The 12,757-nt window shown below is 43.5% G+C and overlaps 1 protein-coding gene across 1 annotated transcript in view; it reads left to right on the top strand.

Annotated features, from left to right (window-relative positions):
• Nucleotides 1–2,774: 2,774 nt before the first annotated feature.
• LRFN5 (leucine rich repeat and fibronectin type III domain containing 5) overlaps nt 2,775–12,757 on the top strand; it is a 157,577-nt gene continuing 147,594 nt past the window's right edge. Inside the window, exon 1 of the mRNA XM_018571723.1 lies at nt 2,775–2,785. The gene's annotated coding sequence lies outside the window, so the exon portion shown is untranslated. The remainder of the gene's footprint in view (nt 2,786–12,757) is intronic.

The following is a 12,757-nucleotide window of genomic DNA, read 5'->3' as shown; positions in this document are numbered from 1 at the left end:
ATAATTTGTTTATTTTTTTACTTTTTAATTACCTTTTTATTTTTTTATTTTATTATTTCATTTTTTTTTTTTATTTAAATTTTTTATCAATTTTTTTTTTCACCTAACTTTATTGCTGTCACACAGGAGAATATTTTGACCAATTTAGTTGCGCTGGAAAAACTATGTGAAAACACCAGCTGCAACAATGTGTATAACCGTGATCAATGTGAGCAATTATGTTGCGCTTGGTAGTGAGCAATGTTCTTACTGTGTTATCTTGCTATTTATATTCAAGTGAAAAGTAAAAAGTTGATAGATAAATGAATAAATGAGTGAATAAAGATTCATAAATTAGTGTAAAATATGTATAATGAATAAATAAATAAATTATTATAATTAATAAACTGTGTCTTTGTTCTATTCGAAAAATTATGTCCAATCGGCGACATCGCCGATTTCACATGTAAACGAAAAATCGTCTGCCTCACTCTACATTCAGTCCTGCTTGTACAAAGAAGGACTGAATGTAGAGAGGGCAACTTCCCCACACGGACACCGCTGCCGCCCCTCTGCGCCCTGCCGCCCCAAGGGCCGGGCCTCGGTGGCCTTGTGGGGAATCCGGGCCTGCCTGTGCCAGTTTCATTGTCACAGGTCGGCTAGAACTATGAGGTGAGTGAAAAGCACTCACCTCATGGTTCTCCTTTAAGGATGGGGCTAGGGAGTTAGGGCTGTCATAATTAAACCTGTCTGTACGGTCCGATCAAAATATATTGCAGCATTTTGTTCGGACCGGAACGGACCGGACCTCAGGCATAATGTGCCTTGCGTTCCCGTGCGGCCGATCGCATTGCGGCTGGAGGCTGTGGTGCCATTCACTTCAATGGACCGCCACGCCCCCTCCTGCCCCACAACATAGTGAGCCGGCTGCAATGCAATGCCGGAATCGGGCCGGAACGCACTGTATCTGGTGTGAACGAGGCCTAAGACAGAAAGTGATGGGAAATCCAAAATTGTACAGTGGGCGCCAGAACAAGAGGTGAGGGTAAATCATCCAATGGGGACCTGTTCCAGTGGCAATTGTCTAAAAGCGGATTTCCCTTACTTAAAAGAACAAATCCCAATACTTTCTGTTGTGCCTCTTGGACAGGAAGTGAAAGGAGATCTCTGCAACAGGATACAAATGGCAAAAAATACACCGCTGGGGTTTAACTTTCCTATCATGGCCAAAGCTGGAAAAAAATTAAATTGCAACATGCACTTTAAATTGCAAAATGGCCGGCGTGGCAATTCATTTTGTTAATTTTCCTTGTTAAAGAGAACTTTCAAATGTTTTTAATAGTTGGCCGTTAACGATGCTGAGTAGTGGACATCATTCATTATGTCATATCGCAATGACCTCATTGTGCATCATAATCCCGTTAATATGACCCATGTTACTGCACAGCGCCCGGGTGACAACGATGCTGTAAGCTAATCACATTGCTGACTCCGGCTTTTCTCAGGGCATAAGTTAATAGGAGCCATCAGTAATGATAAACCACAGCACTTTGCAGCTTTCCCAAGTGCAGCCTCTCCCTCAGGAGACCTCCGTCACTGCACAGTCACACAGATAGGTTTCAAGCTGCCGGCATAATCTGCTGCTGCCCATTTTCTTTTAAAGTATGATTTGATCTTTTCATGCATACTCATAATACCTCCAGCTAGCAAAAAGAACTCCAGTCCAAACTTTTTTCATCATTTTTTTTTTTTTAATCTTTATTTTCGAAAAAGTTTTGAGAACAACACAGTAATAAAGCATAACATTGAATAACATTACCAAAAGGAAAGTAAATAAAGACAAATGGAGAGTTCAGCAACAATTGGGCCCCAGATCAGAACCCGTAATCTCCCCCAAAGAAAGAGCTAAAGAGCTATCCCTCTTCCACTTAGGTCTTCCAAGTTGACCAATGTCCACATCAGTACTGAACCCATGCTCATATCCTGAGAGACGAATTATAATATCCATGGCTCTAAGAAAGGTAAATGTATCGGGAGAAGAAACCATATCTATTGCTTCAGAACGAGAGGAGTTACCAATCCTCATGGAAAAAAAGAAAGTGGGGGGGTTCTATAAAGGTGAGTCTGGTCTGTATGTGGACATATACAGGGTCAACAAAGAAGAAGCAGAACAGAAACAAAGATAATGTGCAGGTTTCAGTAGGAAAACAAATGGAGAAAGGAGGGGGGGGATTATTATTATAATAATACAGGATTTATATAGCGCCAACAGTTTGCATAGCACTCTACAATATAAGGAAGACATTAGAGTTACAATACAAGTCAAGACAAGATGTTAGGGAGGGCCCTGCCCCTGAGAGCTTACAATCTAAAAATGAAGAGGGGTGTCTGGAAACAGTCAGCTCCAAGTCCAATGGTGTAAACCCAAAAGGTCACCTGGTGGCTTCCACCAATATCACAGGTCTCAGGAACTCTTACACCCCATAGAGACTTGTGCAGCATCCTCAGGCTGTGGGCAGGGATACAAACAGTGTTGTCCCTATAATGAGGTAGCCTGATGGCATCCCTTTGGGTCACATGGCTCTGCCTGCCACTCCCTTTCCAGTGTCCCGGGTTGCTAAGAGCCGGATGGGGAGATATGTAAGGGCCATAGACATCTCCCCTCCCAGCTCTTAACAACCTGGGACGCTCTGGCCAGGGTCTCGGTCAGCTCTTGCCAACCAGTGTTGTCACTGGTTTCCAGGAGTTGAGCAGGATGCTCTGGATGGTGTCCCAACCAGTTGTTGGCAACCAGTCCTAATAGGAAGTTTATTGGGACACTGGACAGAGCTTGGCGGTACACCACCAAAACACTGGCCAAAGCGCCATTAGCGTGCACCACCAGCACCCCATCAATGCCCCACCCCCTCCCCTGAAATGTGACCACCTGTCACTCCCCCCCAACTTAGGCAGTGATTATGCTAGGGACACCCCTGGGTACAAGGATGACTGATATCCTATATCACTCCCTGTCTACAGCAGTTTGGCTGGGGAAAGGGGTTTGGGTTGTGGCAGCAGTGATTTGACTATGAGACTACATGCACGCTGTGTGTTGGCATGACATCCTGTAGCTGTGAAGTAGGTAGAACAGATACAAACTGTCCACATTAGGATGGATCTGCTTTTGTGCCTGGCATAGTCAGTTAGAGACAGGAAGGTTTTTTTTTCAAAGGAGGCCTGGCAGGATCAACGGATATTTGCTGAGTTTTACAGATCATAATGACATTGCAGAGATTGCAGAGGGCTTAATAAGGGACAATGCAAAGTAGTCCACAACCTTGATTTGTAAGATTCACACATGCATACTTACCAACATTTCACTCCTGCTCCCCAAAACACTTCCCCCACCCACAGTCAGCCTCACTTACTGATCCAAGTTTGAAAGTACAATTGCAGGCTCAAGTGTCACCAACTAAAAGCCTTAGATCCAACTCCATTTGGTGAGTACCCACCCAAGGGGGGCTGTTGGACTACCGCTACGAAATATATACCACCATCAATATATATCACTAATAACTTCCTTTGTACACACTTTTCACGTTTATTTTTTCGTTGACCAATTTATTCCAATTCTCTAATATTTTTTTTTTCACGGATTATATATATTTTTTTTCACGGATTGTTTATATACTGTGACCTATTCGAGGTCTTTACACAGTGGTTGAAATCTTATCGTCCTAATCATTTTTTTTGTTTTTTCACAGCACTATTGTACTATTAATTTTATTTTTATTTTATATAATTTTTTTATGATTCCATGTAAGACACATCACTTGTTTTAGAGCTAGACCGCCTAAACCTAAAATTTCACTTTATCACTTGGTTACATTAAGTCTTTTATTAGTTACACCTTTAGCGCTTTGATATATATTTCCTCACTTACTGAGCTGGTCTGCCCAAACTCAACCTCTAATGATGCAAAGAGAATCCGCTCTGGGCCCCCAATACCATAATGCACAGTATCTCAAGTATGGGTGGAGCAGTGATCCCGAGACGTCACTTGGAATGCAGCATCATCAGGACTAAGGTCCCAAGATGCAGGACTGTCCCATCAAATCTGAGACAGGTTACATCTATGCCTACATTTTTAAGTTCCATGATCCTCTTAGATATCTTGGAAGTTGTTGCAACATGTAATAAATTTACCAGTTCATTTCCGCCAGGGGGTAGAGGCCCAGACAGTTGCCATCTGCCTAAGTACCAGTCTGAACGAGTGCCAAGCAGTTTAGCATGGGTTTCATCAGCTCCTCGTCTCTTCTCTGTTCCCCACAGGTAACTGCAGCTGATTTAAATATCTACAATAACCCATCTCCATGCTGCGTATGAATGAAACTGACATCTCACCATCAAACGCTTCATGGTAACTGCTCTTAAAAAACTGTTAAACTTGTCCATACTTTTGATATAGATTTACCTCCTGTTGTCTGCCTTGATCAAAGAGGTGATGTCATCTTTATAACTGTGTCCTTTGCCTGTAACCCGTCTTGCTGTGAGAGTTTCCCCTTTCATAAACTCCTAATACATTCATTGGAAAACACTCCCCCACCCCATCTCCTTATACATTTAGGGCAACTTATAGAAGGGAAGGAACATCCAGGGGGATGAGACACAGACAGTTGCCATCTGCCTAAGTGCCGTTCTGGAAAAGTTCCAAGCAGTTTAGCATGGCAGTTCAGCTAAGGAAGAAACCGGAAATAAACAACAAACAAAGGATCTCCACTGCGGACAGACAGCAAGTGAACCTACATTCATTCATCCAGTTCTTGCTTTCAGAGTCTGATTCCTACTCTCTTCATCCTGTAATATGTTTCCTCAACCCTTTCTTCTCACAGTGGTGGCCTTTCTCCTAAAACTCTCATTACTTTACCAGGCTTCTCCACCCTACATCTTCTCTCTCTCTCTCTTTCTCTCTCACTATCAGTCGTGCCCTATTCCTAGAACTGCACTCATCACCTCCTAATAATACTGAACCATCATGCGAACATAAAGGACACTGAAACATATGCAGTTATATAAACCTTGCTCCCATCTTACATCCTATCAAATTTTCACCCCCACACCAGGCACCCTCCTTCCCCTGGCAGCAGCCCTAATGCACACGCTCTAATTTCTATTCCCCTGCTGTCTCGTGTGCTCTTCAGAATGCCCGCTCTGTCTGTAACAAGCTCACCTCTGTCCATGATCTTTTTATCTTCAACTCATTAAATCTACTTGCTGTTATAGAAACTTGGCTTCGGGTATTTGACTGTGTCTCTCCAGCTGCCCTCTCACATGGTGGCCTGCACTAGACTTACTAACCCAGACCAAGTGGAGGAAAGAGAGGTGGCGCCAAAATCCTACTATCTCCACTGAGCGCTTTCATGTTCTTCCTTCACCTCCCTCTCGATCCTTCTCCTCTTTTGAGGCTCACTGTATTCATCCAGTTGCTCCAGTTTGTGGTGATTTATCGGGCTCCTGGCCCAGTGTCATGCTTCCTTAAAAGGAGAACTATGGGGTCAGTGTTTTTCCCCATAGTTTTCCTTAGGGTAACAGGAGGACACAAACTAGCGTCCTCCCGTCACCCTAGGCTCAGTATACCGCGAGCTATAGCTCGCGGTATACTGAGACGCCGCAGCCTGAGCGGATCCCGACGTAGATGACGGGATCCGCCCAGCTGCGTGAGTGACAGCTGGCTCTGCCTATCTAGAGACAGAGCCAGCTGTACCCGCCCCCTCCCCCGTCCATTCCGCTAGTCAGCGCTGGCAGATCGGTGCGGGGAGAGGGGAATCCAGCCCGTGACAGGATCGAGAAGTGAGCGAACGCCGGTATGTGTTCGCTCACCTCCCGATCTACTGAGCCGACAGTCTCATTGTCACAGGTCGGCTAGAACTATGAGGTGAGTGGAAATCACTCATCTCATAGTTCTCCTTTAACATCTTCTCTGCCTGGTTACCCTACTTTCTCTCCTCTGAATTACCCACCATCATTTTTGGTAACTTTACCCCTGCCTGTTATTGCTTTCCCCCCGGCTACCTCTCAATTTCTCAACTCAGCCTAAGCTGAAATATGTCACATTTGTGTCCTTGGGTTTATATATACTTTAAATCAGTTTTCCACATCCGAACCTTCTCCAAATCCCTTATGTCCTTCTTAGATTGATGTGTCTAAAGCTCTACCACCTCTAGATGTCTGCTTACGAGTGATGTATAGAAGTGCAATACTATACTTGCATGTGTTTCTATCTTCTTTTATTATCTGTGGTGAACATGTGTGTTCTTTTCCCATGAAGGATGTGCAAAGTAAATTACACTGCCCCAGAGCATTCCTGTTCCAAAACTTCTATTGATCTGTTGATATGAGTATTGTCCCCTCCTGAACACTGTAATTTACTGCAGCATCCCAAAGGACGGCAGATACCAGGATTGTCTCCGTGTCACTGCTGTCATTGACTTCAAGAATGAAATATTCACATTGGCAGCTTTTACAGTAAGGTACTGGACAATACACTGACTGTGTGCCAAATGCAGCAACCTGCAGAGATCAGTCAGATTTTTCTTCTTTTTGAGATTTGCTTTTATGGGTTGCCAAGTCTAACTGGAGGTGGCACAGCGTCACTCCTATTTATAAGAAAATCTGTTTGTCTAAACATGGATTGACAGTGACAATGGCAGCACAGTGCTCTTGGCCAAGGATCGCCAATTAATTCGGCTTGGTAAGAACATGTTCTTAGTAAACATATCTAACTCCTCCATCCCATCCAGTCCATGTCTTGCCTGCACTCCTTTCTGTGATGGACGTTTCCTCTGGTCAGTGAGTAAATACACCAATAGATAAGTGTGTTTAATATGCATGCACATAATAGTGATGCTTTGTGAATCAATATATCACTACAGAGAGTGCCAAGTAATAATGATGTACACACCTTTGTTTTGACTTGAGAAAGCATATTTCTACTCTATGATAAAGTGGTACATCTATAAGGCCACACACCATGTCATGGTACATACAAGTCAATGGGAGTGCAAAAGCAGCTTGATGCAGCTTAGAAGTAGGTCAGTTGCAGGATATATGCACCTGTCAAGGCACTCACACGTGTGTACTGGCCAAGCAAGATAGTTGGGGGACTCTGAGCTGATCCTGATCATGGGTGGTTAGGACATCCCATAATTGTATACAGGGATGCGCTCCAGGCTTGGCTCAACCATGTGCTCGACCTGAAGACAAGCTGTTCACAGTCTACCGAATGGGTGAACAATTTGGCCAGTTCATCCACCCACTGAACCTTCATCTTTGTCCTACCAACCAATGACTCTTCACAGCCTGGACAGCATCATTGGTTGACGGGTGACGGAACCACCCAGTGTCAATGGTTACTAGGACATGGCCAGCCCTGGGTTCAGTTCTCTTGGATGTTCACTGAACCCAGATTTTTGGCTTGGTTTGATGAATGTCCAAGTAAACCGAACCCAGGCCAGTCTGCTCATCACTACTTCTATGTAACGCTTTAAAATAGTAGACTAATTCCCAAAAGTCCATTTAGGGCTCAGTTAATGCTGGAAATTGATGGAGAATAACCCGGCCCAGAAAACAGGTTACAGGCTCAAATTTGCCAGATCATCAGCACATAAAATGCAATAGAATCTGCACATCACTAGTTCCTGAACTTTTTACAGCTTGATGCATATGCCCATTGGAGGGATTTTCAACATCTTGGGAATAGCCAAGGAATAAAGATGCTGGTAGATGAACTAATTACCTGTAGAGGTTATTGAAGACTTCCTGCGGGAAAAGCTGGCTAATGTATAAGCTGTAAAAGACATGAAAACATGGAAATGGGATTTCGGCACAAAGTAAATTCTATTCCAGTCCTGTTGCAGATATCTGTCCACACTTTTCTTGAATGTCAGAGACTTTCCATGTGCATGTCAACAGGAAAATTAAGGTTTAAGGTTTGAAATCTTCTGATGGTATTGATACATTAAAAGGGAAAGACTGAGTACTTATTGTTTGTTTATTTATTTTTGGCTATATTCTCTTCTCAGGCAGTGGAATTCAAAGCATGTCTGCACAGAGGTCTTAATTTCTGCTCTTTTATTGCACATCAAATGCAACATGTATGCAAATTAGTCTGAAAACAAAACATCTACAGCTACATTTTGGGTCCTAATCCAACTCCTTCTCAGACTAGAGCTGAACTTCTTTCCAGGCAATGGCATCACATTTAAAGTCAGATTTGCCACCCTGCAACTAGCACAGGGCCCAGGAATCAGAAAATGGTGGTGTCAAGCTGATGCTTCAAATTATCACATAGGCATTTTGACTCAGAACAGGTTCCCTTTAATGAGCAACCCGGATAGAGGTGTCCACACCAAATATGCTTAAGCAATGTTTGTGTGTTGCTTTGTGCTTCTGCAATATTTCCTGAAAACCTTATCAATGAAAGCTGAAACCTCCCATCTCAATAGATATATTGGTGTCCATTTGCTTTTGTACATGCAACATAATGTCACTTGACTGCAATGCAACTTAAAATAAAGCACGGAGAGGGCCAGATGTATCAATATAAGATAACATAATTGCACTTAGAACAATAGAAAGACCCGATGGAAGACACAGGGTTTCTTCTCCGGAAAAAGAATTATGAGCATTCAGCTCTGCGGCGACTTGTGTTCAATACCTGACACTATTGTTTTTTTGTGGCGTGCACAGAGTTTGATGGATAGGCCAAGGAAGATGCGAAAAAGCCTACACGGGGCGTTATAAGTACAGAGCTGGGTTGACACATTGGCCATTACATGGAGGTGGCTTTATTATATATATATATATATATATATACACATACATATATACATACAGTATATATACATATATATACCACAGCTAGCGTAGAATCATAACTCATATTCATATTATTTTAAGGTTTAGTCTAGAAGGTGTAATGCAGAGAAATACTCACCTTATTTCTCAGTCTCATAGCAGTTGGGGATCTTCCTTGCTCCAGCTTTAGCCCCAGAATATGGATGAGCCTTCGTCGTCATCATTGCAACATAATTGGTGGTCGTTACTCCTGTATTTTATGGTGATAGCATTGACAAAGGAGTGACCACATGACCGAGAGAAGAGCAGAGGCTTGATGGGACCTGTTGTCAATCGCAGAACTGACAGGGAAGAAGCCTGGAATAAGGTAAGCACTTCTCTTGATTGCATGCTCCCTACACTGAGCTTCCATCAAATCCTTAAAGCAGAACTCTGGGCAAATATTTTTTTTTATCCCCGCACTACAAGAGGTAAGCGCTTATCTTTGTCTAGGTGCAAAAAAAAAAAAAAAAGGTACACTCGCTCAATCCCCGGAGAAAGCTTGCTCTTAGACCAGTCCATAGAGCCTTCCCCTTCCGCTGCAGAGGTCTAAGGGTCCTTGAGTCATTATGTTCTATACAATGTGAGGACAGTGAGGGACATACCATTGCTACAGTGTAGGAAGACTGGCTTGAGGGAACCAAGTTGGAGCCAGCCGGCTGTTCAGTTCGGATGAGTATAACTTTTTTTTTTTTTCTTTAGCACCTAGACAAAAATGAGAAGTTAACCCTTGCAGTGCAGGGGTTAGTCCCACTGCAAGGGTTAATACATAAAATTCCCAGAGTTCTGCTTTAAAGTATATTTAAAGCCAAAACTTGTTTTTTTTTTTTAATTTTGGCTACTCTACGGGGAGATTGAAACCACTATTTTCTATCTCATTAGGGAGATCTCCCTTCACTTCCTGTCCTGTAGATTCAACAGGAAGTTAGAGTTGTCATGTTAATAAGTGTCCCCATTGGGAGATTTTGACTCTATTTGCATTCTGGTGGCAACTCCAAATTTTGGATTTTCCCTCATTTTCGACGATGGCGGTCAGGGCAATTAGAGAGAGTGAATCTCCCTAAAGGTGCCCATACACTGCACGATTCTCGTACGAGAATCGCAGGAAATCCAGCGATCGTACGAGAATCGTGCAGTGTATGCAAGGCGTGCGACCGTTTCTAATGTACGGTCGCACGTCTTTTGTATATCGAGCATGTTGGAAAACCAGCCGAGAATCGTATAATTTTCGGCTGGTTTTTAACATGATTGAGAGATCACTGCCGAACGGGCCGGTGTGCGCACGCGCACACTGCCCGTTCAGCATTGCAGTCATCGGAAGCAGGTACGATCTGCCTGTCCAAGATGGGCAGATCGTATTTTTTTTAAAGTACTTTATAACCCTCGCAAGACAAAAGTCTTGCGAGGGTTGTAAAGAGTATGGCCACCTTAACAGGGACACACACAGCAATAAAAAACAGTTGTTCTATCCCATCACCACTCTATGCAAGTTTAAAAAAAAAAAAGTTTGGCATTTACTTATAATTTAATATACATGAGGGGTGGACACTTTAAATAATTGACCAGAATTCACCTATCTCATGAATGTAAACTCAAAGTCTATTTTTCGGTATGTTTGGCATTGCACTGTATGGGTTGTTTACTGTATTTTGTAAATCTGTTACACAGTTTCATCCCTGGACATCCTTCCAGTAACCGCACTTCCTGTTGCAGCCCATGGCAACGCAAAGCCACTGCTTCACAATTGATAGCAGAGTTTCATCCTGCCGTGCAAGCTCCTTTAGTTGGCCAATGGGTTGTCATTTAGGGCCCATCCACACCAATTGTACTGCGTTCCAGAGCAGTAGCTGCTGAAATGCACAGCAATCGCACACTAAACTCCCCCCTTCGTTCTGGAGTGGGAGGGGGAGTGGCGGTGCATTGAAGTCAGTGCAATTGGATGTGTGCGAAGACATTAACTGCGTTCTGTTCCAATACAAATGCAAAAAATGCTACATGATCTTTTTTTTTTGCGTTTGCAGTGGACCGGAGTGCAGGAAATGTTTTGTCATGTGTCCGATCACACTGAGGACTGGAAGGGGGCGGGGCTGCGGTGCCATTGACTTCAATGCAACGCCATGCCCTCTCCTGCCTCAGAACGAAGGGGGAAGCTTAGAGTGCGACTGCTGTGGGTTCCAGCAGCAACTGCTCTGCAACACACTGCAATTGGTGTGCATGGGCCCTTAGGGAAGGTTCACACCATTTTCTGGACCAGACCTGGAACGCAGTGCATTGTATTTTGCTGAATTTTACCACGATTTTTCCGCGTTCCAAAGCCGTCTTTTTATTTATTTTTTTGCTTACAATAGGCTTTCAGGTGCATTCCAGTGCATTTGCATGCGTTTTTATGTGTTTCCATGCATTCCAGACCAGACAAAATGGCCCATGCAGGGCAGGTTCACACCATTTTCTGGACCAGATCTGGAACACAGTACATTTGGTTATACCGCATATTTACAGCGATTTTACCATGTTCCAGAGCTGTTTTTCTTTTTTTTTTAACTTTTCTTTTATAGCTTAAAATGGGCTTTCAGTGGCATTCCAGTACAAGTGTATGTGTTTTTGATGCGTTTCCATGCGTTCCATTGCATTCCAGACCAGACAAAATGAGACGCGCATTATTTTTCTGGTCTGCTCTGGAACGGACTGCGCTGGTGTGAACAGAGGCCAGAAATAGCATAGGGGTGCGTTAGGATGCATTCTGTGTCCAGAAACAATCTGGTCTGGTCTGGAGATGATCTGGATGTGGTGAGAATGGGCCCTAAGGTCTATTAACCAACAGCCAACTGAAGAAATGCATGAGCGGGAAGACAGCGGTGCTGCTAAGAGTGGGGCAGTAGCTTCAATGTATCAGCCTGCATCAGGAAATTCTGTTACTAGTAGGATCTTCAGGAAAGAAACTTTGTAACAGATTTACAAAATTCAGTTTGCTTAGCAATACTGTATACATCGTGGCATGATGCCAAACATACTGAAACATATATTTTAGATTTGCATAAAACATACACAGCATATTACCATAATTGGACACAATTCTTATGCAACATTTAAGGACACTGAGCTGAGTTACTACATCTGTGCGTGTTATGAAGAATACTGTCTCATAAATATTCATTAACGCACAGAGGTGTACAGACTCCTCTCCTGGACTGAAACTGCGTACTATGCTTCTTAGCTTCAATGTGCATTAAATGCTGCAGCAATCAGATAGAGACCACCTCATTTCCTGCCCGGAGGATGTCCAGCATCATGTAGCTTGTTCCTCCCCAGCCTCACTGCACCTGGCCCGCCCCTTTCATTCAAAGAATTTCAGTTTTGCCAGTCAAAGAGGCTCAGTATCATATGTGGGTGGTCTGCATGCGAATGCAGCCTGCCTAGGAAAACCCGCTCCTACAGACTGTTATCCACCCATCAAGGCATTTTGATATTTGCATAACTCCTCCCAAGAGCCCACCCACTGCTTGCATCAGGGCTGAGGGCTCTTGAGAGAAGTACTGGGGTAGGGTACTGTGATGTTCCTGCCAGCCCCTCAAACCAGCCATGATCAGCCTGCATTACACAGAACAGCACAGAGAACAACAGAGTTATTCACAAAATGGTGAAGAGTTTGGAGAAGGCAGGAGAAGGAAACAATCTAGGACACCATAGCTGATTTGGAAAAATTCTCCAATTCAGGTCACTTTCTAGTTCAGCTATGTTGTCCTAGATTGTTCACTTCTCCGGCCTTCTCCAAACTCTTCACCCTTTTGTGAATAACCCTGCCATTGATGACATCACTGCGACTAAAGTAGGGTATGTAATGAAAATGGGAAAGTTTTATTTACAAATACCATTAGCATGTTGATGAGGGGGGCGGGGGGGGGGG

This window comes from Nanorana parkeri, unplaced genomic scaffold (assembly GCF_000935625.1).
Source record: "Nanorana parkeri isolate BGI_ZX_2015 unplaced genomic scaffold, ASM93562v1 scaffold1818, whole genome shotgun sequence".
NCBI classification, from domain to species: Eukaryota; Metazoa; Chordata; class Amphibia; order Anura; family Dicroglossidae; genus Nanorana; species Nanorana parkeri.
This window is presented reverse-complemented; position numbering and strand designations above follow the sequence as displayed.